Source organism: Eurosta solidaginis, chromosome 4 (genome assembly GCF_040869045.1).
Source record: "Eurosta solidaginis isolate ZX-2024a chromosome 4, ASM4086904v1, whole genome shotgun sequence".
NCBI lineage: Eukaryota > Metazoa > Arthropoda > Insecta > Diptera > Tephritidae > Eurosta > Eurosta solidaginis.
In genome coordinates this window covers 72,972,201-72,996,644 of record NC_090322.1, presented here as the reverse complement: position 1 = coordinate 72,996,644, position 24,444 = coordinate 72,972,201, and the positions used below count along the sequence as shown (strand labels likewise).

Below are 24,444 nucleotides of genomic sequence, written 5' to 3'. Positions count from 1 at the left end.
TCAACCCTTCTAGCGGTGATGGTAATTGGTGACGCGCTGAATTTGTGTTTATGTGCGTGTCTATTGGCTCTCCGTCTATCTTTGTCGACCGTAGGATGCATTATATATTGTCGGCAGAAAGCGCTCGCGCATTTTTTCGCGTCCGACAGCACTTTGTCGCCAAAGGCGATGGAAACTTTGTCTTTGTGCTTAGTCGGATTCGATTAGGACTTTACGGTGGACCAAGGTTTACCCACACTGGTAGAGAGGTTACAACCTCGTAGGTGCTCCTCCCATTTCGCCCGCTTGTGTTCATCCACAAGCAATCTGATGCGTTGGTTTATATCCCTTATTTGGGGGTCGCCTGGATCAAGCTGTCTTATAAGGCAGGCATGCTTAACGAACGAAACGATATCATTTCGTTACGATAATCAACGTTAATAAACGAAACGAAGTCATTTCGTTTCTTTTATTAACGTTAAGAACGACAAATTAACGTTAATTTGACGATCTTAACGTTAATAAACGAAACGAAGTGACTTCGTTTCGTTTATTAGCGTTGATTATCGTAACGAAATGATATCGTTTCGTTCGTTAAGCATGCCTGTTATAAGGTCACGTTCTCTCGCTAAGTTTGCGGCCTCCGCCGGCAAGTGGGACCGGATTTCGGGAATTCTCCCGGCGGAAATGAGATGTGCCGAGGCGGATTCAATGACCTTGCGGAAGGCACAACAACAACAACCTTGCGGAAGGCACGCTCCCCTTGGAGGGCATCAGTCGGGATAGGGAGGGCAGCAAAGCGGTTGTCTGTAAAGGATTTATATTCTTCCCACTTTCCTTTTTTGAAGTTTATGAAAGTGCGTCCCTCAGTGACGATTTAGTCGGCGGTACGCTCAAGCGAAGTAAGTATGGGCAGGTGGTCGGATGCCAATGTTACCATCGGCTGCCAGTTGACGCAGTTTACGAGTTCTGCGCTCACGATTGAGATATCTGGCGAGCTGTGACAGCTTCCTACCATACGTGTGGGGGCGTCTCCGTTTATTGTGCAGAACGTCGTTTCTTCTATTTGATCTGCCAACATCTCACCCCTACTGTCCGCCCGCAAGTTTCAATGCCATAGATCATGATGGGCATTGAAATCGCCTAAGATAATGCGATTGTTGCCAGTGAGTAAGGCCCTGATATTAGGGCGGTATCCACTGGGGCAACAGGTGGCAGGAGGGATGTAGATGTTAATGATTTCTAAGTTTGCATCGCCTGACCGGACAGATAGGCCTTGACGTTCTAAGACATTGTCCCTGTGGTCGATGCCAGGATCAAATATATAATATTGCACAGAGTGGTGTATGATAAACGCGAGACCGCCTCCATTTCCGCTCTCGCGGTCTTTCCTGTGGACATTATACCCAGAGCAGGTCTGCAATGCAGATCTTGCTGTGAGTTTAGTCTGTTGAATCGCAGCAATGAGGATGTTGTGCCGCTTCATGAAATCGACTATCTCCGTAATCTTCCCAGTTAGTCCATTACAGTTTAACTGCAGAATTCTGAAGGGCATAAGGGGAGACCCCGCCACTCTGGGGGTTAATGACGGGTGACTACGCCTGGGTTGTGGAAGGCCAGGACGCAATTGCTGTTGTGGGCCTGGGACTGGGCGTCCTTGGGCAAGCATTGGGGTACCCCGATGATTTGGGTTTGCGACCTGGCAACATGGCGCGATGAAACCCGTCGGGGGGTTGCCTTCGCGGAGACCAGAACATCTAGGAACGTGGCACCACCCAAGGCAGGAGCTGCATTGGGCGGATGTCGCAAACCTATATATTCTGTGCTGGCAGACGGTGCAAACGGAGGTAGGGACTAAGAGTCTGTTTCCCTGACCTGCACGATTGCTGCCGGAAAAGAGGGGGGGGGGGGGGGGGGGGGGAGAAGACGGGGGCAGGGGCTGATGCTCAGCATTGCTACCAACTCTACTACGAAGGTAGTAGTTATGAGTGGTATCAGCTGTTTGAGTTGTTGGCGCCGTGGGGCGCGAGCAGCAGCGGGTACTTGTGGCTTGCTGAGCAGCGGGGCTGCTGGGAGGTTGTGAGGGGGCGCTTAGGCGTAGAGTATGGGACGCCCTTGGGCGTGAACAGCAAGGAGCCACAAAAGATTTATAAAAGTTACGTGGACGTCGGGTTTTGGGATCAAGCCCAGAACCAGCTGTCCGATGCAACCATCCCTTGCACGAGACACACTGAACAGAGTATGACCGTCCTAAAAAGATTCTTTTCCGGCAGATGCAGCAAAACCATTTCTCAGGACCGGGGTCAGGAGACGGACCCGGATTGGATTCGATGCCTTCCCGGAGTAAGAGAATATGGAGCAGTCCTGCTGCAAGGAGCTGCTGGGAGGATGACAATTTGTGGGAGGGACGAAACATTAGATGGCGTCACACTGAAATGACAGTCCTTGGTCGGGAAAAATCCCGAGTCGCTCCGGTACATAGAACCGACTGCCTTGGGAAGCGTGTACAAAAGGATCTTGGGTAATTGTTTACTTTATGGTACAACTGCTAAAACTCGTCGGGAGAGGTGTGAAAAGACGCGCTTTGGACCCAGGATCACGGATCCGAAAGCGGAAATTGAAAATTTTATTTCTTTTCGGAGATATTTGCAAACAAAATTGAAAATTTTCATGTGGTTGTTGTAATTTTGATGATTTTGTCGTACCCACAAGAAAAACTGGGAAAAAGTGTTTTGCGCGGATATAGATTTTGTCTCCAAACCGGTGTTGTACCCACCCAGGGTAATTTTTTATAAGCGCGCCCGAAGGCCAAAACTAGGAGACTACGAACGCACTCTCCCTAGGGAAACGCGCGTCACTCTAGCTCAACTTCGATCTGGGTACTGTAACATGTTAAACTCTTACCTATCCAGAAACAACCCCGACATACAAAACATTTGTCCTGCTTGCAATGTGTCCCCACATGACACCAACCATCTGTTTAACTGTATTGTGGTTTTGATTTCAATGCCCATCACGATCTATGGCATTCAAACTTGCAGGCAGGCAGTAGGAGTGAGATGTTGGCGGATCAAATAGAAGAAACGACGTTCTGCACAATAAACGGAGACGCCCCCAAACGTATGGTATGAAGCTGTCACAGTTCGCCGGATATATCAATCGTGAGCGCAGGACTCTTAAACTGCGTCAACTGGCAGCCGATGGTAACATTGGCATCCGACCACCTGCCTATACTTATTTCACTCAAGCGTACCGCTGACTTTATCGTCACAGAAAAACGCACTTTCATAATCTTTAAAAAAAGAAAGTGGTACGAATACAAATCCTTTACAGACAACCGCTTTGCTGCCCTCCCTATCCCGACTGATGCTCGCCAAGGGGAACGTGCTTTCCGCAAGGTCATTGAATCTGCCTAGGCTCGCTTCATTCCCGCCGGTAGAACTCCCGAAATTCGGCCTCACTTTCCGAACAGCTTGATCGCGGCGACCCCCAAATAAGGGATATAAACCAATGCATCAGATTGCTTGTGGATGGACACAAGCGGGCGAAATGGGAGGAGAACCTAAGCGGTTGTAACCTCTCTGCCGGTGTAGGTAAGCTTTGGTCCACCGTAAAGTCCCTATCGAATCCGTTTAAGCACAATCACAAAATTTCCATCGCCTTTGGCGGAAGAGACATGTAAACTTATTAGTAAGAAATATAAGTTGAAAGTTTATAGATCCATCATAGAACCGCACTTCTTATATTGCCCTACAATATTCTTTATTGCCAATGAAACACAAGTAGACAGGTTACAAATTATGCAAAACAAAGCAATGAGATTTATATTGAAAGTGAGGTACGACACTTCCATAAAGAGTATGCTTGATGCACTAAACTGGTTGAGTGTGAACAGTCAATATTTTTCCATAGTATGAAATTAGTATTTTATATTTTAACGAACCCCGTTATTCGGGTTTATAGTTGGGGTATAACTCAGCGAATGGGTTCGCCTATACAATAAAATATGTTAGTTAACGTTATAAAACGATGATTTATTTCAATCAATAATAAAATCTATATACATATATATATAAGTATGTGGTTATAATACGTTTAGTCACCGAGTGTTTTACACGCCTCGGTGGTATGCCTGGTGAATATACGTAATCGGTGAGCGTTTCACACAACTCACCGGATCCCTAGTAAAATACGTAATCGGTGAGCGTTTTACACAACTCACCGGATCCCTAGTAAAATACGTAGTCGTCGAGCGTTTTACACGACTCGGCGGTATACCTGGCATAAACAGCTGAAGTTTGACACCACCAGCTGCGATAAAAGCTTTCATATCCTATATATAATTTAACATGTATTATAATTATATATGTTTTAAAATGTATGTATGATTGTACAAAGTATATTTAATTCAAAATGTATGTACATATATGTATAAGTGAAATCATTTCATGCCATATACTATATATAAATTATTATAATTTAGTTTATAATTTTAATATGCAATTGTATTATCTATAATGAAAAATCAAAATTTGTGGAGGCCCATAAAGCCTGTAATTTTGGGGTCTTCACATCCCTCCCTTACTTCCGGCTCGTGATTGTTACCTGGCCGCCACTGTTGATCCATCGTATGGAAGCTGTAAATTTTGTCCAAAACCATCTATACATAGCCCGAACCGTGTTGGTATTTCCTTTTTTAAATTTCCAAAGGTTTCCCATTTCGCAAAATTTCGTATGTCTATGTGTATTAGGGTGGGCCAAAAAAAAATCGATTTTCGTTTTTTTCAAAGGGTACACAGATTTTCGAATTCCTGACCATAAATGGAGTATGAGTTTTTTATGTTAATGGGAAAGCGTGCCTCAACGACGTTTTTTGTTTTCGTGAAAATCTTTTACATAAATGAATATATCTTCTCACCCAAATATCGTACAGTCAACTTTTACCCCAGTTTTTGCAGGGAATTGAACGCTCTACAAAAGAGGTCTTATAAATTTTTTTCATTAATTTGACCATTACAAAGTTCTTCGAGGTCGAAAATTGACTAATTTCTGAAACCCATAAGGTTTTGTTAAAAGTTGTGTAGCTCAAAAACAGCAAAATATTATGTAACGAATTTTATATATTTAAATGGAAAATTTCACGGTCTACAAAAAAGGTAAAATGCATTTTTTTTTCATTTACCAAACCATAAAAAGATATTCACGGTTAACTACTGAACATTTAAAATCGGCATTAAAATTGCAGAATTTGGATGTTAACATTTTGTAGTTGCCTACATTGCTGCCCATATGTGGTTTGCAAAAACAACAAGAACCGAAAATAACCAGTTTTGCAAGTGTCCTAGAGAAGATTTAATGTATTTACGCCTGCCTGAGATTCTTTACGAATACATAAATGTGCCACCGCACATGCATACATTCATACACGTACCTAACGCTCGTTAATAGCGATTCAAGTAGATCTTCTTAAATAAAGGATTAGGTAGTTAACAGGTAGCTCCATCTTTTCTTTTCATTTTACTCAACACAATTGAAAATATACATATGTATGCCACAGAACTCATGCATATTGAGTGTATTTTGTGATAAAATTATTCATTTCAGAAAAAATAAGTTTTTGTTAAGTAAATTTTATATTTTATTTATTAAAACCATTATACGAAATTTCATTTCTTAATACAGTATTAATACCTAAATATTAAATTGAAAAACATTATTTCTAAGCCCTTAGTTATAAAAATCTTGTTTTATTGCAGTCAGGATATTTTGCTCGATGTTCTTTAACAACTTGCATTAAACATTGAAATTGTTCTTCGTTTTTTGTCAAGCATTGATTGTATTCTGATACCAAAGCCACTCCACGCTCTGCTACGTCTTTTACAGCTTTTAATTGACTAAAGTATTCTTGATTTTCCTTATAACTGTCATCCGAAGGCCATGCTTCAACGTCAACATCAAGGAAATCAGATGGCAGGTTAAAGATTTCAAACAGTTTTTTGGATTTCAGCGACGCAAAGTCACTCAAATCCTTTTGCATTATAGAATTTATGCGGTTTTGATCGATCTCAAATCTTTTAGCTTTGGAATTCGTACCAACTCGATTTTTTACAGCTTCGCCACTTGTAATAACATCGAACAATTCTTCTCTCTATATTTTGACGTTTGGTAGTAGGAATACCATATTTTTTCCAAAGCTCTATAACCTGAGCTGCTGCATTTTTAGCACTTTTTGAGACAGAAGCTTTAAGATTATTTAACTGGAAAAAAATACGCACATAACTTCTTTCATGGTTGGCAATTTCAGCTCGAGAATTTTCGGCATTGGGATGCCTATTAAAGTAATTTCGTTATTCATCTTATACGGTTAACAGATTGATAACGACTACTTACTTAAGATTTTTTTTTTTTAAATATGAGGTGCAACTATTTTCTTTTGTGTTGTATAAAGTGAAAAGAAATGCTGTAGCTACCTGCTAGTGGGCTAAAAGATTTAAATATATACCTAATCCTTTCTTTAAATGACCTTTTTGAATCACTGTTAACAAGCGTTAGGTACGTGTATGAATGTATGCATGTGCGGTGGCACATTTATGTATTCGTAAAGAATCTCAGGCAGGCGTAAATAGATTATAATATTAAATACATTAAATCTTCTCTAGGACACTTGCAAACTGGTTATTTTAGGTTCTTGTTGTGTTTGCAAACCAGATATGGGCAGCAATGTAGGCAACTAGAAAATGTTAACATCCAAATTCTGCAATTTTAATGCCGATTTTAAATGTTCAGTTGTTAACCGTGAATATCTTTTTTATGGTTTGGTAAATGAAAAAAATGCATTTTACCTTTTTTGTAGACCGTGAAATTTCCCATTCAAATATCTAAAATTCGTTACTTAACATTTTGCTGTTTTTGAGCTACACAACTTTTAACAAAACCTTATGGGTTTCAGAAATTAGTCAATTTTCGACCTCGAAGAACTTTGTAATGGTCAAATTAATTAAAAAAATGTATAAGACCTTTTTTGTAGAGCGTTCAATTCCCTGCAAAAACTGTGGTAAAAGTTGGCTGTACGATATTTGGGTGAGAAGATATATTCATTTACATAAAAGCTTTTCACGAAAACAAAAAACGTCGATGAGGCACGCTTTCCCATTAACATAAAAAACTCATATTTGGTCATTATACTCAATTTATGGTCAGGAATTCGAAAATCTGTGTACCCTTTGAAAAAAACGAAAATCGATTTTTTTGGCCCACCCTAATGTGTATGAATGTGCGTGTGAGTTTGCTAATTTCTTACTTGTTGTTGTTGTCACCAAATAATTATTCCTTCTTAAGTTACGTTGACCTTTATTGTTGTACTACTGTAGCTTTAATACCTTGCAAATCTTATGTTAGTTGCTGTCGGTATCCTCGTGTGTTTGCCCTTTCTTGTATTGCTTGTGTTTGTTGTTGTTGTACCACTGTATCTTTTCATTTCGTGCTTGCTTGCGTTGTTGTTGTACCACGTAGCTGTGATATTTTCTATTACTTTTGTTAGTTACTGTTGGTATGCGCGTGCATTTGCCCTTTATTGTATTGCTTGTGTTTGTTGTTGTTGTACCACTGCATTTATATTTCGTGTTTGCACGTGTTGTTTGTTGTTGTACCATTGCATTTCTTTGTTCCTTGTTATTGTTAGTCGGCTGTGATTTGTTTGGGGATGCTGTTTGTGGTAGACGGAGTAGATAAGCGTTGTTTTGGCGTGTACCAAATTAGGGTTGCCGAAAAATTTTTTACCGGTAATATAAATGTGATGGTTACTATTATTGTGATTATTACTATGATCATAAATAGTGCTATTATGATTATTAGAGCATTATTATTAAAACTAATAATAATATTATAGAAAATAAAATTAATGTAATTGTAATAATTATTAGGGCAATGATTGAAATTTATGAAACTTGTTCATATTGTGATTTACCGTCGTGCTACGCCTTCCTTTGTAGTTTTCGGTGATTTTACTCTTCGGTTGTGTTTGCAAAGATGTAGATGGGCATCTGTGGAGGGTTTTGTTGCGCTTTCGCTTCTCCCGTTGATTAACTTGTTTTCGTAAAATGGTTAAACGTTTCGACGATGACTGGCGAAATAAAATTCGTGATTCTATGGGGCCCGCTGAATTTTAGTGCTAGTTTGGCCGCAAAGTTGTCTGTTGCCTTTGACAGATGGTGTTCCTTTAACAAAACTCTGTCTCCTATCGCCGGATTCCATTTTCTTCTCCGCAAATTATAATGTCGTGCCTGTTCTGCCGACGCACGTTGCTGGTTTCTCCGTACCATTTGAACTATCTCCTTCATTTTCGCTACTTTTTCAGTTGCCGTTGTTGTGGCCTCGTCTGTGCCAAATGTTCGCTCGTCGTATAGGGCGTTAGGGATCCGTGGCTCTCGTCCTTGTACCAAGAATGCCGGGCTGTACCCTGTTGCCTCGCACACACTCGAATTTAGTGCTAGCATTATCTCTGATAATAACTCGTCCCAGTTGCGTTGTTCTTTTCCCGTGAATTGTGCCAACATCCGTTTGATGTTACGGTTTGCCCTCTCCGTTGGGTTCTCTTGTGGTGTATAGGGTGCTGTTAATTGGTGCTTTACTCCATAGTCCTGAAGGAGTCTCTTGAATTGTCTGCTCGTGAACCGGGCGCCGTTGTCTGTAATGACCTTCGGAACTCCAAATCGTGATAATATACGCTCTCTAAATGCTTTGATGAGGCTATCCGCTGTTGCCTTACGTAATGGTACGATCTCTACCCACTTGGTGAAACGATCTAGAAATACTAGAACCATGGTATTGCCGTGCTTTGAACGTGGTAATGGTCCAACGAAATCTGCGCTCACCGTTGCCCACGGTTCTTCTGGAATTTGGGTTAACATTTTCCCCACTGCTTTCTGTTGATTAGGCTTGTAAATTTGACAGGTTGGGCATTGTTGTACATACCGTTTTATGTCGCGAAACATTCCTGGCCAGTAGTACCTAGTGGCTGCTCGAGCTATAGTCTTCCGGATACCCATGTGTCCGGCGCTTGGACTGTCGTGCACTTCCTGTAATACTTTACCGCGTTGTGGTTTCGCTACACATAGCTTCCACGGGATCGCGTCTTGATCGTCGGTCTGAACTGCTATGTGCCGATATAACTCACCGTTTTCAATTACATAGTCTGGAAACTTCTCCGGGTTTCCTTTAACTTCCTCCTTCCTTTTTTCAAGCCATTTACACGATGTTTCGTTTTCGTGTTCCAGTCTGTTGAGTTGTGCGTCTTGCGGCTGTCGTGACAGTACATCCGCTACTACGTGTAGCTTACCTTTCCTGTACTGTACATCGAACGAGTATTGTTGTAACTCCAACGCCCATCTCGCAATACGTCCCGAAGGACTTTCGATGGCGTTCAACCATTTCAATGATAAGTGGTCCGTAATTACCGTGAATTCGTAGCCCTCCAGATATGGTCGCATTTTGCGTATAGCCCATACAATGGCTAAGCACTCTTTCTCCGTGGGTGAATAATTAATTTCTGCTTTGTTGAGGCGGCGGCTAGCGTACGCGATTACTCGCTCTCCGTCGTCTAGCTCCTGTGTGAGGACTGCTCCTAGTCCAAAATCGCTCGCGTCTGTTTGTAAAGTGAATCTTCGTGTAAAACCTGGGCACGCCAGTACTGGTGCTTCGGTGAGTGAATACTTCAGTGTCTGAAATTCTGTTTCTTGTGTTTCGGTCCATTTCCATCTGTTACCCTTTTTTAACATGGTTGTCAGCAGATGCGATGAAAACTCTGGTACGAATCGCCGGTACCAAGATGCTATACCTAAAAATCGTCTTAATTCTCTTACGTTTGTTGGTGATTGCAATTTCTTAATCGCTGCTACTTTATCTGGGTCCGTTTGTATACCCTTTTCGTATACGACATGTCCCAGATACTTCAGTTGCTTCTTGAAAAATTCGCACTTTTCGGCGTTGATTCTTAAATTTGGTTTTCGTAGGCGTTTAAACACTTCCGTTAGATGTTTAATATGCTCCTCTAGCGTTGAACTTGTAATTATGCAGCCCAATTCTAAACGAAAATTCCTTGCGAGTTTTTTCCCTTCTCCCATTCCTCGTATTCTAAATAAAAATTCCTTGTGAGTTTTTTCACTTCTCCCTTTCCTCGTATTCTGAACAATGTTCGAAAAAGCGGAAACCCGTTATGGGATAAAAGTAGGTATTATGAATGTGAGGGAGAGGGAGAATTCTCTGCCATTTCATAGGAGTTTTTTCACTAGTTAAATTAAAGGGAATGTATAAAAATAGTTAAACGAAATTGGTTCTTTTAAGAAAGAACACTTATTTGTACAAATTTGTGCTAAAATATGTATTTACATTCTACCACAATATTCTCACTGTTAATACAACAACAACCACAATATTCTTTATTTTAAGTCGAAAAGTATATCATAAGCAACGGAAGAGCTCTTCGTATATTTGATGCAGCCATCCAGAAATTGCGCAAGGATTTTTAAGAAGGCTTAAATAGATTTTGGCATATGATGAAAGACTAATTCAACTCGACTTGGCCGCCAGAAAATAGTTTTGCTGAACAAAAGCAGGCAACTCCGGCGGATTTGTGTTATCCCGCCGTCTTCTTCTACTTATGCTCCTCTGTTGATGTTGCTGTGGCACCAATTCATTACTCATTTCAGTGAATACCACATGAAATTCAATACTATGCATTGTTTATATTTTATTTCTTAATTTCAAACAAATTCGCAACAATAATTAAACTTTTCTATTTTTTAAACAAAATAAGAAATGCGCAACGAAATTTCAATTGACAAAACAGCTGACTTCGAAAATTCGAAATTCCTATTCCCCAATTATTCTTCTCCCTGGGAGAAAAGAATTGGAGGAATTTTTCCGCGGGATTAAAAAAATCCGCGAGAACAAAATTCCGCGAGAATATTTATAATTGGTGTGATGATGTCATCTAGGTATGCGAATGCGTTCGGTTCTAATTCGGGGCCGATTACTTGATCTAATGCCCGTTGAAATGTTGCGGGTGCTGAATGAAGCCCAAATGGCATCACGCGCCATTGAAACAGCCCACGTCCAGGTACAGTAAACGCCGTATATTGCTTACTTCCTTCCTCCATAGGGATCTGCCAGTAGCCGTTTTTCAGATCCAGGCTACTAATGTACTTCGCGTTTCTTAGCCGGTCTACTATGTGTTGGATCTGCGGTAGTGGGTATGCATCGGGGACTGAGCGTGCGTTGAGCTGGCGATAGTCTATACATAACCTCCACTTACCATTCTTCTTCCTTACGAGTATGATCGGTGCACTATGCGTGCTTCGCGATGGCTCGATGCACCCCTTCTCCAATAGCTCGTTTATCTCCATATTAATGGTTTCCTGCATCTTCGGGTTCCGTGGAAAGCATCTTTGTTTTATCGGCCGACCATCACGCATGATTATTTTATGCTCCGCGATATTTGAGGTACCAGTCATATTTTCGAAGCTAAGAATCTGTTCGTCTAGGAAATCCTTAACTCTTGTGGTGTTTTCAGATGGGCTTTGTTGGTCCGTAGTTAGTCCTTCCGTATCGTTTACATCGGGCTCGCCTGCCTCAGTTATTGTCCTGCACATAACCGTGTCTTTGATTGCCTCTTCTGCTTGTAGCGTTACCGTGTGACTGCCGAAACTTAATGATGTGTTTGCCCTGGCAAGTATGCCCATGCCGATGACAACTTCTTCTATTAGCCCTGGAAGACCGAGTATTTCGCTGTTGTACTTCTCTTTCTCGATCTCTACGTCTGCCACCATTGCTTCTCTTATCGTGCTGACTCTACCATCGCCCAATACCACTCGGCTTCGTACCTGTTTCAAAATCGCCTTACCTAACCTCCTCGAACATGTCTCACTCATAAAACTCCTTGTCGCTCCTGTATCTACGGTTGCTGTTACTTTGCAGCCATTTATCTTTACGTCGGCCAGAATACGCCCTCCTGTTTGCTTCAAAATAGTTAAACCTCCCGAATTTGTACTGCTGGAGACCCCACCCCTCTGGTCTGATCGAGTCTCCGGTCGTTTCCCGATGATGCGCGGCAACAATTTTTTGTGAGAATGTCGAACCGACCACATTCCCAACAAAAGTCTCGACGTTCATTGCGGCACGCATAGGCACGATATTCACACCATCGCCTGCACGCGGTCCTGGGATTCGTATACGGTTGTCTTGTTGGTGGATTGCTTCGCTGTGTATTGCCATTGCCAATCCTGCTACTTGGCTCTACATCTGGTAATTCTTGTATGAAAAAATGCCAGTCATCTGGACGCCTTGCTGGAAGTGCTCTTGCCACTACTCTCTGTGCATATCTGCCATTCGTGATATTTTCGAAGTCCTCTGCCAGACTCACAAAAGCCTTCGAGCGTCTGAAATTCAGTTCGCTTTATATAAAATTGATACTCACTGCGGCAGTTTCGGTATATTCTTTGCAGTCTTTGTTCCTCGGTGAGGTTAGCGTGCCTCATGAGGTTCTGTAGTTCCAAAACGTAATCCTTGAACGACTCTCGTAGTCGTTGTGTTCGCTGACGTATCTCGTCTTCCAGCCTTTCAAAGAATGATGCGCTCAAGAAGAAGCGTAAAAAGTCGTGTTTAAAACTGTTCCATTCGCTCCAGTGACGATTATTGTTCCGCAGCCATACCAGGGTTCGGTCCTTGAATAATTCTGGTAGCGCTCGCGGGAGTGAATTAAGGTCCACTTCATATCCCTCCGCCAGCTCTTCTACTCTCTCGACGAAACTCAGTGGGTCACTTTTGCCATCGTACTTAATTCCCCATTTTCGTGCTCGGTCCATTACGCAGACGGTAGACGGAGGTTGGGTCAGTTGTCCTGCAAATTGATATGACATATTAGGTATCGTAGGTATGCATACGCTTTCAATGTTGTTGACCGGGGTCGCTGGTCGACTTCCGGAAGCGGTTCCACTGTTTCCTTGACCTTCTTGATTGGTGGTTAATGTTGTTTTGGAATGCTTTGTTTCCAACTCTGCGAAACGTGTTTCGTAGCTCGGATTTTGGTTAACAAATTGGGCGAAATCCTTCCTCAACTCATCGACGGTTCCGCTGTTGTTGAATCCAAACTCGGCCGCGTATGTCAAAAGATCTTCCTTCTTTAGGTAATAAATCCAATTTACCTTGACCATGTTGTCTTGTTATATGTTTCCGATGAAATAAAATATATGTCCCCTTATATGTAAAGGGTCCCTGCTCGGGCGCCAATTGTAACGAACCCCGTTAGTCGGGTTTATAGCTGGGGTATAACTCAGCGAATGGGTTCGCCTATACAATAAAAGATGTTAGTTAATGTTATAAAACGATGATTTATTTCAATCAATAATAAAATATATATACATATATATATACGTATGCGGTTATAATACTGTAAATTTGTTTTTTGGTTTCGGGTTTACAGTCCAATGAATCAGAAAAACGCCTTTTTTATTTTCTCGCCAACGTTTCGACCTTTTATTTTGGTCTTCTTCAGGGCTCAAAACAACTGGACAAGGAAGAACGCAGTAATTTTGAGCCCTGAAGAAGACCAAAATAAAAGGTCGAAACGTTGGCGAGAAAATAAAAAAGGCGTTTTTCTGATTCATTGGACTGTAAACCCGAAACCAAAAACAAATTTACAATAAATAAAGAAAACAGTCGGTAGTACAAAAATAAAAAATGTGGTTATAATACGTTTAGTCACCGAGTGTTTTACACGCCTCGGTGGTATGCCTGGTGAATATACGTAATCGGTGAGCGTTTCACACAACTCACCGGATCCCTAGTAGAATACGTAATCGGTGAGCGTTTCACACAACTCACCGGATCCCTAGTAAAATACGTAGTCGTCGAGCGTTTTACACGACTCGGCGGTATACCTAGCATAAACAGCTGAAGTTTGACACCACCAGCTGCTCCGTAGTGGATGTTTAACACAGCCCACTATATAGCTCACTCTACGACTTCTAAGCCAAGAGTGCCTTGTTCATGAATTTGCCGCTCCTTTTATACCATTTTTGAGTCGGCTTTCGTTGATTTACAATAAAAGTTCTTATAACTAAGCTAAGATTACTAAATATATATTTGTACGCATGTGTGTTCGCTATCGTTTGACAATTCCATTTCTCCTTGTTCGCTTATACATAAGTATGTATGCTTGTGCATAATTATGTGTTCTCTCTTACACTCTGCGATAAAAGCTTCATATCCTATATATAATTTAATATGTATTATAATTATATATGTTTTAAAATGTGTGTATGATTGTACAAAGTATATTTAATTCAAAATGTATGTACATATATGTATAAGTGAATTCATTTCATGCCATATATATATAAATTATTATAACTCAGTTTATAACTTTAATATGCAATTGTATTATCTATAATGAAAAATCAAAATTTGTGGAGCCCCCGAAAGCCTGTGATTTTAGGGTCTTCACAATATTAAGCATGGTAAATTACCAGCCTACATAAGTGAAAAACTTGTTTATGTGAATGAAACCTATTCTTACATAATCAGGGAAAATAATAATTTTAGATTACCCTTCTCAAAACAGAAATGGACAAGCAAAATATATTTTACAAAGGCCTGAAATGTTTTAATGAACTACCTAATCTTGTTAAAAATTGTGAAAACTTAAACACCTTCAAAAAAAGTTTATTAGAATATTGCAAAACCCTTCCAATAAGATAAAATATTTTGTATCTGTATTTCATGTTACTGATCCTTGACCGCACATGGCAATCCAAATAGACACAGAGGAACCTTATGCATCAGGCCAAATACATATATCGCTCACAATCAAATTGGGAAAGAATTCCTGAAAATATTGTCCCAGACAAACAGTTGGAGTGTTCATGTGAATCACGTATAATCCTACAACAATGACATATTATATTTAATTATATTTACAAAAAAGCTGGTACAGGGAGGGTTGGAAACACGTCCTTTCCAACCGTCCGATAAGAGTGGTTCATTCTGCTGAGCTGCCTTTTGGGTTGACCGGAATCAAATGCATTCCGACAGCATAAATAATAAAACTGTGTAATCATACGTCTTGGAGTAGGGCAGGATTGAGAACACGTCCTTCCAACCTCCCAATGAGATGACTCTAAGACTCGCCCGTTGGGACCACCAGTTCCCGTGCTGATCGGAATCTCATGCATTCCGACACCCCAAACGCTAGAAATCCTATTATTATTAAAATGTATTTATAATTTGTAGTAATCTAAGTTTTAGGCTTAAAACGTCGTAATAATAAATAAATAATAATAATAATAAAGTGTTGTCGGATGCATAATGCATTCTACGGTCGACAAAGATAGACGGAGGGACAACAGACACGCACATAAACATAAATCCAGCGCATTTCCAATTACCATCACCGCCAAAGAGGTTGAGGATGCCATCGGTCATGCTAAACCATTCAAAGCAGTGGGCCCAGATGGAATTGCCATGCCGATGCTTAAAAGCCTAGGGAAAGAGGATTTCAAATATTTAGCGCATGCCTTCAACCTGTCTCTTTCCACCTTCGTCATTCCCGAAAAATGGAAAATGGCCAAGGTGGTCCCGCTTTTAAAGCCTGGGAAACCAGCTAACTTAGGAGAGTCATATCGCCCGATATCTCTCCTATCGCCAGTAGCCAAGACGCTTGAAGCCATTTTGCTCCCCTACTTCAAAGCAAATTTGCAGCTAGCCTCTCATCAGCATGGCTTCAGAAAACTCCATAGCACCACCACCGCGCTAAATGCCATTAGTACCCAGATAAATTGCGGTTTAAATCAAAACCCTCACAATAGAACAGTACTCGTTGCGCTAGACCTATCGAAAGCTTTTGATACGGTGTACCATGGCACGTTACTGCAAGACCTGGAAGGGTCTTCCCTTCCCCCATGTCTTAAAAGGTGGACCGCAAATTATCTGGGTGGTCTGCAGGCATCGGTGCAATTTAGAAACGAAACATCAAAACCAGGAAGAATTAAACAAGGGGTGCCACAGGGTGGTGTCCTATCCCCACTATTGTTTAACTTCTACACATCAAAGCTACCTTCGCCACCAGAAGGAGTTACTATCGTTTCCTACGCCGGTGACTGCACAATAATGGCCACAGGCCCACGCCCACAGATCGATGAGCTTTGAACAGAATAAACGGCTACCTCACTGATCTCTCCAATTTTTTCGCCTCGCGAAACCTTGCATTATCACCGACTAAACCCTCCACGACCTTATTTACAACACAGACGTCCCAAATTTCGACCATTTTAAACATCCACGTCGATGGCACTACGCTGCCGACTGTCCCATACCCCAAAATTTTGGGTGTGACGTTTGATCAGGATCTACATTTGAGCATGCAGCCGCAATTGTACTGAAAATCCAGAGCCGTAATAAAATCCTCAAATCTCCGACACCCCAAACGCTAGAAATCCTATTATTATTAAAATGTATTTATAATTTGTAATAATCTAAGTTTTAGGCTTAAAACGCCGTAATAATAAATAAATAATAATAATAATAAAGTGTTGTCGGATGCATAATGCATTCTACGGTCGACAAAGATAGACGGAGGGACAACAGACACGCACATAAACATAAATCCAGCGCGTTTCCAATTACCATCACCGCCAAAGAGGTTGAGGATGCCATCGGTCATGCTAAACCATTCAAAGCAGAGGGCCCAGATGGAATTGCCATGCCGATGCTTAAAAGCCTAGGGAAAGACGGTTTCAAATATTTAGCGCATGCTTTCAACCTGTCTCTTTCCACCTTCGTCATTCCCGAAAAATGGCCAAGGTGGTCCCGCTTTTAAAGCCTGGGAAACCAGCTAACTTAGGAAAGTCATATCGCCCGATATCTCTCCTATCGCCAGTAGCCAAGACGCTTGAAGCCATTTTGCTCCCCTACTTCAAAGCAAATTTGCACCCCTACTTCAAAGCAAATTTGCAGCTAGCCTCTCATCAGCATGGCTTCAGAAAACTCCATAGCACCACCACCGCGCTAAATGCCATTAGCACCCAGATAAACTGCGGTTTAAATCAAAATCCCCACCATAGAACAGTACTCGTTGCGCTAGACCTATCGAAAGCTTTTGATACGGTGTACCATGGCACGTTACTGCAAGACATGGAAGGGTCTTCCCTTCCCCCATGTCTTAAAAGGTGGACCGCAAATTATCTGGGTGGTCTGCAGGCATCGGTGCAATTTAGAAAGGAAACATCAAAACCAAGAAGAACTAAAAAAGGGGTGTCCTATCCCCACTATTGTTTAACTTCTACATATCAAAGCTACCTTCGCCACCAGAAGGAGTTACTATCGTTTCCTACGCCGGTGACTGCACAATAATGGCCACAGGCTCACGCCCACAGATCGATGAGCTTTGAACAGAATAAACGGCTACCTCACTGATCTCTCCAGTTTTTTCGCCTCGCGAAACCTGGCATTATCATCGACTAAATCCTCCACGACCTTATTTAGAACTCGGACGTCCCAAATTTCGACCATTTTAAACATCCACGTCGATGGCACTACGCTGCCGACTGTCCCATACCCCAAAATTTTGGGTGTGACGTTTGATCAGGATCTAAATTTGAGCATGCAGCCGCAATTGTACCGAAAATCCAGAGCCGTAATAAAATCCTCAAATCTCTTGCTGGCAGTACTTTGGGAAAAGACAAAGAAACGCTCATTACCACTTACAAAGCAATTGGCCAGCCGATTGCATGCTACGCGTCCCCTATATGGTCGGCCAGCCTAAAAACTACACACTGGAAGAAGCTACAGGCCTGCCAAAATACTGCTCTTAGAACCGCCACGGGTTGTCTTTTTATGTCCCCAGAACACCATCTACATAATGAGGCGAGAATACTCCCCATCAGGGAGAGAAATGAGATGCTAACCAAACAGTTCCTGTTGAACACCCATAAACCTGGGCATACCAACAGACATCTGCTTGATGAGCCAACACCGTCCAGGGGCTTTAGGAGTTGTTGTTGTTGTAGCGATAAGGTTTATCCCCGAAGGCTTTGGGTAGTGTTATCGATGTGATGGTCCTTTGCCGGATACAGATCCGGTACGCTCCGGTAACAGCCACATTAAGGTGCTAGCCCGACCATCTCGGGAACGATTTATATGACCACATTAAACCTTCAGGCCATTCCTCCCTCCCCACCCCCAAGTTCCATGAGGAGCTTGGGGTCGCCAGAGCCTCGTCTATTAGTGAAACAGGATTCGCCGCGGATAGGTGAGGTTGACTATTGGGTTTGGAGAAGCTGTATATTGCGCTGGCAACCTGAAAGGGTTGCGCTACACAGCCCCTTGAATCTGGCATTTTAGTCGCCTCTTACGACAGGCATACCTACCGCGGATATATTCTGACCCCCTAACCCGCTGGGGGTGGGCTTAAGGATTCATCTCCGTAAGCATTATGAGGAAATACGCCACCTGAGAACTCAGCCGTATGAAGCAAAAAAACACAAGCAGGTCCTCAGTGAACTCCGCAAACAGGCGTCGGACCTTTATGCCAGGAATTGCCCGGTGAGTCCACTACTCAAAGAACAGCACCCAAAACTTGCGGAAGAGGAACGCACCGCCCCAGGGAAACGCGAGTCACTCTAGCTCAACTTCGATCTGGATACTGTAACAGGTTAAACTCTTACCTATCCAGAATCAACCCAGACATACAAATTGTATGCCCTACTTGGAATGTGTCCCCACATGACACCAACCATCTCTTTAATTGTAATGTGGAACCAACGATTTTAACACCCCTCACATTATGGTCCACCTCTGTTGAAACAGCAAGTTTCCTTGGACTGCCGTTAGAGGATATTGATGACAATTTGTGATCGGTCGCACCTATTGGGTGGGGCGAAGCACTGCTACAACAACAACAACAACAGTACTTGTAATAATGAGTCACTAAATGAACTAAATAGAATGAGAAATCCTAGGCAATTAAATAAAGACTAAACAATTTAAAATAAAATAATTAAAAAAAATGTTTTAAGTTAAACGGTTTTATTGAAAACAATACTTACATTTATAATTCCGGTTTATTTATAATAATAATGCCAAGGTTGGGTTTTTTTTATGTATATCCGTTCACATTCAGTGCTCTATTCTCAATCAATCTTTTTTTTTTTTCGTGTCTCCATCATTGCCATATTTTCACATTTTTTTTAGACATCTTTCTTATAATAAGTTACCGATGTTTTCCTACAGAGGGCTGCGTCAGCTAAGCAAGAATACAAGCGAGCACCTGATTGGCTGATCGCCAGATTCTTGCCTAAAAGACAGCGCTGCCATACTTATATTTTTCACATAACACCTTCTGTTCGTGCAACCGATCTGACTGTTAGATGGCGTTGGCTGCAATCCATCCAGTGACTATTAGGGCTCGCACACAATTATTACTAACGACGAGTGTCAGTACCTTCATTTCTGATGGATTACAGCTTCGGCCAATCTGACACTATAATCGACCACGATTATTAAGTAACTTATTTCTATTTGTAACTATAAGCTAAATTGTTCTTACTTAAAATAAACACAATATACTTGAAATACATGGAGTGTCGCCTAAACGGGAGTTGAGTGGCATTCAGATGCATCGGCAGACCACATTCTAATGCGCGATGCTTCTATAATACCATCATAGGGTAACTGGGTTAACTGGCAATTTTCTATGTCTCTTATTACGTATCGGTCATGTGGTAATACCTTATGAATTACGTATGGGCCTCTATATTTTGGTATAAACTTTTTATTAGAACCGGCCGATGTATCTACATTACGTATGACAACAAAGTCACCGACACTGTATGACTCAGGAGGCTTGGTGCGATTGGAAAAGTATTTTGAGTTATATTCTTGTGACTTTTCTATAGCAGCTAAGGCAGACGCACGGGTAGCCTCAAGGTCACGAGGCGCACTGTAATGGTTTTTATCCTCTAGGTGTTCTGTCAATTCATCGATTATCGCTCCTCTCTGTTCCACACCGAACAGCAACATACTTGGTGCGTAACCAGTGGTGGAGTGTATGGTATTATTAAGACCGTATTCTACTTGACCTAACTTGGCTGACCAGTTGGCATGGTTAATCGGCTCGGAGATTTTACTCAACATGGCCTTGATTATTCTATTCACCCTTTCTACCTGTCCGTTTGCTTGTGGGGAAGCCGTGGCTACTTTCACGTGACATATGTTGTTTTTTAACAAATACGCGTCGAATTCGAGAGAAGTGAAACAAGAGCCGCGGTCAGATATCAGCCTCTTGGGTCTGCTGTAATAACTGAAGTATTTGTCTAGGGAAGCTATAACTTCTTTCGTACTCGTTGAATTTACTGGATACAAACGAACGAACTTCGTGAATGCATCAACAACCACTAAAATATATTTGCGCTTCGAGTTAATGGAGGGCAGAGGGCCAAAGTGATCGACATGTATGGTGTCGAATGGTATCGGTATTTTAGCAATGCTATGCATATTTCGCTTGTTCACGCGGGCTGGGGCTGAGTACATGATGCATTTAATGCGATTTCGAACAAAGTTTTCTACTTTATCTTTCATCTTGGGTAGCCAATCGCACGTCTTATCGACGCCTAAGTGACCAATTTTCTCATGAACCAGTCTAATAATGTTATTCTCCATCTCATTCGGGACGTACAACTGTAGCCTCCCCTCCCCCTCTTTCCTAAAGACGAGACCGTCTACTAATTCAAAGTTCGGCACGGGACCTGTCTCTAGCTTTTCTCGTAATTGTTTTATGTTATTGTCGCGGTATTGTGTCGCTTGGATGTGAAAATCTGCTTCGTCAGCATCCGCGGCGAAGACCATTTCGCAAAGTTTTGTTATTCCCGCAGGCTTCTTGTCGATAGTAGTGACGATTGATTCGGATTTTTCGGCAGTTCCGGCTTCAGGGCAGCGGCTAAGCGCATCAACGTGTCCCTTGTTAACTCCACCTCTGTGTTGAATTGTATAGTTATAATTTTCAAGCTCTAGAGCCCATCAGGCTATCCGCGGGTTAAGTTGTTTTTTACTTAAAGTCATCGTAAGGGAGTTGCAATCTGTGATTATCTTGAACGGAATTCCTTCCAAATAAACTCTAAACCGGCGTAGAGCGTATATGATGGACAGGGTTTCCAGTTCGAAGCTGTGGTATCTTGCTTCCGCGGGTGAGGTGGCTTTTGAAAATTACATAATCGGGTGCAAGCGACAGTCCGTTTGTCTTTGGAGTATGACCGAACCGAAACCTGCTGAACTTGCATCGCAGTGCAACTCAGTTTGTTTCTTCGGATCGTATATTGCAAGCACTGGGGCGGACGACAGTTTTATTTTAAGTTCCTTAAAGGCTCGTAAACAGTCTTCTGACAGTTGGAATTTCACACCATCTCGTGTCAGTTTTTGTAATGGTCCAGCTATTTTAGCAAAATTCGGCATAAACCTTCTGAAGTATGAGAAGAGGCCTAAGCAGGTCTTAAGTTCTTTACAATTTTTCGGGAGCCTATATTTTTTGATTGCTTCTATATGGGCATCGCTGGGGCGAATGCCATCCGAACTGACTGAATAGCCTAAATATTCGAGAGTACTAAACCCGAACATACATTTATTTAGCCTAAGTTCTAAATTCGTTTCCTTGATTCTTCTAAGTACTTTGACGAGGATCTTAACGTGGGTTTGGAATTCTACCGTGGCTACAATTAAATCATCCATATATATCATTATCGATCCATCGTCAACCAAATCTTTGAAAATGTTGTGGACATATCGCTGGAATACAGCGGGGGCGTTTTTTAACCCAAACGGCATACGCATATATTCAAATTGACCGTAAGGCGTTACAAAAGATGTATATTTAATGGAATCTGGGGCCATTTTAACATGGAAGAACCCGTTTTTTAGGTCTAGTGTTGAGAAAAATTTTTTTCCGCCTAGATAGTCGAGGCAGTCTTCGATCAAGGGGAGCGGGAAATTGTCCCGAACTGTTAATTTATTCAGCGGTCGGTAATCAACACATTTACGAATTTCGCCATTCTTTTTTTTTACTAATACAACCGCAGAGGCATATGGTGAATCGCTTGGCCTAATGATACTCTTTTCCAATAATTCATCCGTTATCTTTCTAAGTTCAGCTTTTTCATAATGAGAAAGTCGCCTTGGCAACGCATGGAATGGTTTATCCTCAACTAGCCTTATTTTCATCTCGTAATCATACGGTTTAGATTCGATATTTCTTGGCCTCAAATAGTTATCTTCTAAGGTCTTTCTCAATACATCAGTACTATTTTCTTCTAATTCTTGATTTATATTAATTTCAGATATGCAGGCGGCCTGTTTATTAAAAATATTCTCACTAAAATTTTGATCAAGTGGGCATAACCCATCGCTGCAAGCCTCATGAGACACTACGTTTATTTCTTCGAGCTCAACATCTACCCGTATACTGCTATTTGGTACAGAGATTTGTAATTCTGAATGCCTCTTTTCACCCTTAAGACTAGGTATATTATTCAAGTTAAGCGCACAGAAATAAGAAGTGTTATCTGGCATATCATTATTTTCTTGTTTTGTATGTTTAATTGTCGCATCACCTAATAAGCATAAGCAAATATGAAATCTTTTTAAAAAATCTCTGCCTAAAATTAGAGGAATCTCCATAGTGTCATCAGGCACCACATTTAAAACAAATTCATCTATTTTATTTTTAAATTTTATTTCGCATTTAATTTTTCCAAAAATCATTAATTTGTTATTTCCCAATCCTCGATATTTTGACTGCTTGGCGACTCCGCTCACATCAAATGGCACGGCGGACTTGCGAACAAAGCTAGTTGGACTGCCAGTATCAAAGAGAGACAAACAATCCATAAATCTTTTGCACTTAACTTGTTTTGTTACATAGGCGACACTTACCATATTCATAGATCCTAACATTCGGTAGCAACGTTCTTCATCCCCATCTTCAGTGTCGGTCCCGACTGCAGCAACGGTTTTCTTCAAGTTTAGTACCTTTTTTGAGTTAGTACAACTGCGGTGGTCATGGCCCATCGTCCAGCAACGGAAACAACTTCCCACCGGCCTTTTTTCGTATGGACATTTGCTCTGAAAGTGTCCCATATGGGTGCAATTGAAGCAGCGTATTTCTGCTGCATCAGTTTCATCGTTCTTTGGCGTATTTGGTTTTGATGACATCGGTTTTTGAACGTTGTCGTATATAGATGGGCGAGATGAGCGACGACGCTCGTATAGGTCAAGCGATTGTTTGAATTCTTTCATCGTCCTTGCGTTTATTAGGATATATATTTCCGGGGACCTGTCTTGGAGGCCATCAACTATAAAGTTGATCAGTTCAAATTCGTCGACATAGTCACAACGAGCAGCGATGTTTTCCATTTCCAACACATATCGGCGAATGCTGCTTTTTTTTATCCCATTTATGAGTGGCCAACGCTTTGTATACTTCGTGACGGCTCACCACCCGACCAAATTCTCTAACCAAAAGCGATTTTAAATCTTCGTAATTTAGAACGTCTCTATACAGTAAAAGTTTAGCGTCACCGCAAAGAGAATTGCACAAGCAAGTGTACTTAAAAATGTCGTCTGCATTTACCATCTGCATGACTATCAAAATTGCGAAGAAAGTCGTGCACGCTATATGTTTTATTTTCACCGTCAAATTTTGTGATGGTATGTTCGATGTCCCGAAAAGTTAAACGATTTGGGATTTGTAGCCTACCGTTACCAATGGGGGTGTCGTTTCACGTTTTAAGTCCGCAACGGATTTTTCCAACGTCAGGATTTCTTTTTCCTTTCTTAGGATTTCTATCCTTTTGTTCAGTTCATCTTTTATATGTTGTGGACTGTTAGGCATTTCCCCGTATAATATGCCTGCAGCTTCTTCAGTGAACTCGGTTGTGGTATTGGCCATAGTGGCAGCGGTGGAGATGGCGTCGGTATTGGCAATGATAGCGGCGGTGGTGATGGCGTCGGTAGTGGCAGTGGCAGCGGTGGTAGTAGCAGTGGCAGCGGTGGTAGTAATGGCGGCGGTTTCAGCGTCGGGAATGGCGATGACAGCGGCGGTGGTGATGGCGTCTGTAGTGACAGGGACATCGGTGACAGCGGCATCGGTTACGGCAGCATCAGCAGTGCCGGAAGCACCAGAAATAATAACATCATTGGTAATGTTTTGGTTATCCGCGGAAAATGAATCATTTGTATTAATAGCTGAAGGAACGCGTACTGCAATATTGGTGGAAGGGATTTGGCCAGTCCCAACCACGTTTTTTTAACAATTTCCGCAACTGCGTTGTTGTAGCTGCTTGTGGAAATTCCACCCCAGCATCAGCCAAGATATTGGCCATTTCCTCACGAATGTTTATTTTTCAATTGTTTTTGTGGTACGTAAGT

At 41.7% G+C, this 24,444-nt stretch overlaps 1 protein-coding gene across 4 annotated transcripts in view; it reads left to right on the top strand.

The window, feature by feature from the left end:
- Window positions 1-24,444, top strand: part of Atg9 (autophagy-related protein 9) — a 347,588-nt gene that overhangs the window by 4,588 nt on the left and 318,556 nt on the right. Inside the window, exon 2 of one of the 4 annotated variants that reach the window (XM_067782080.1) lies at window positions 22,356-22,538. The exons of the other annotated variants lie outside the window; for them this stretch is intronic. The gene's annotated coding sequence lies outside the window, so the exon portion shown is untranslated. The remainder of the gene's footprint in view (window positions 1-22,355; window positions 22,539-24,444) is intronic. 4 annotated transcript variants of the gene reach the window in all.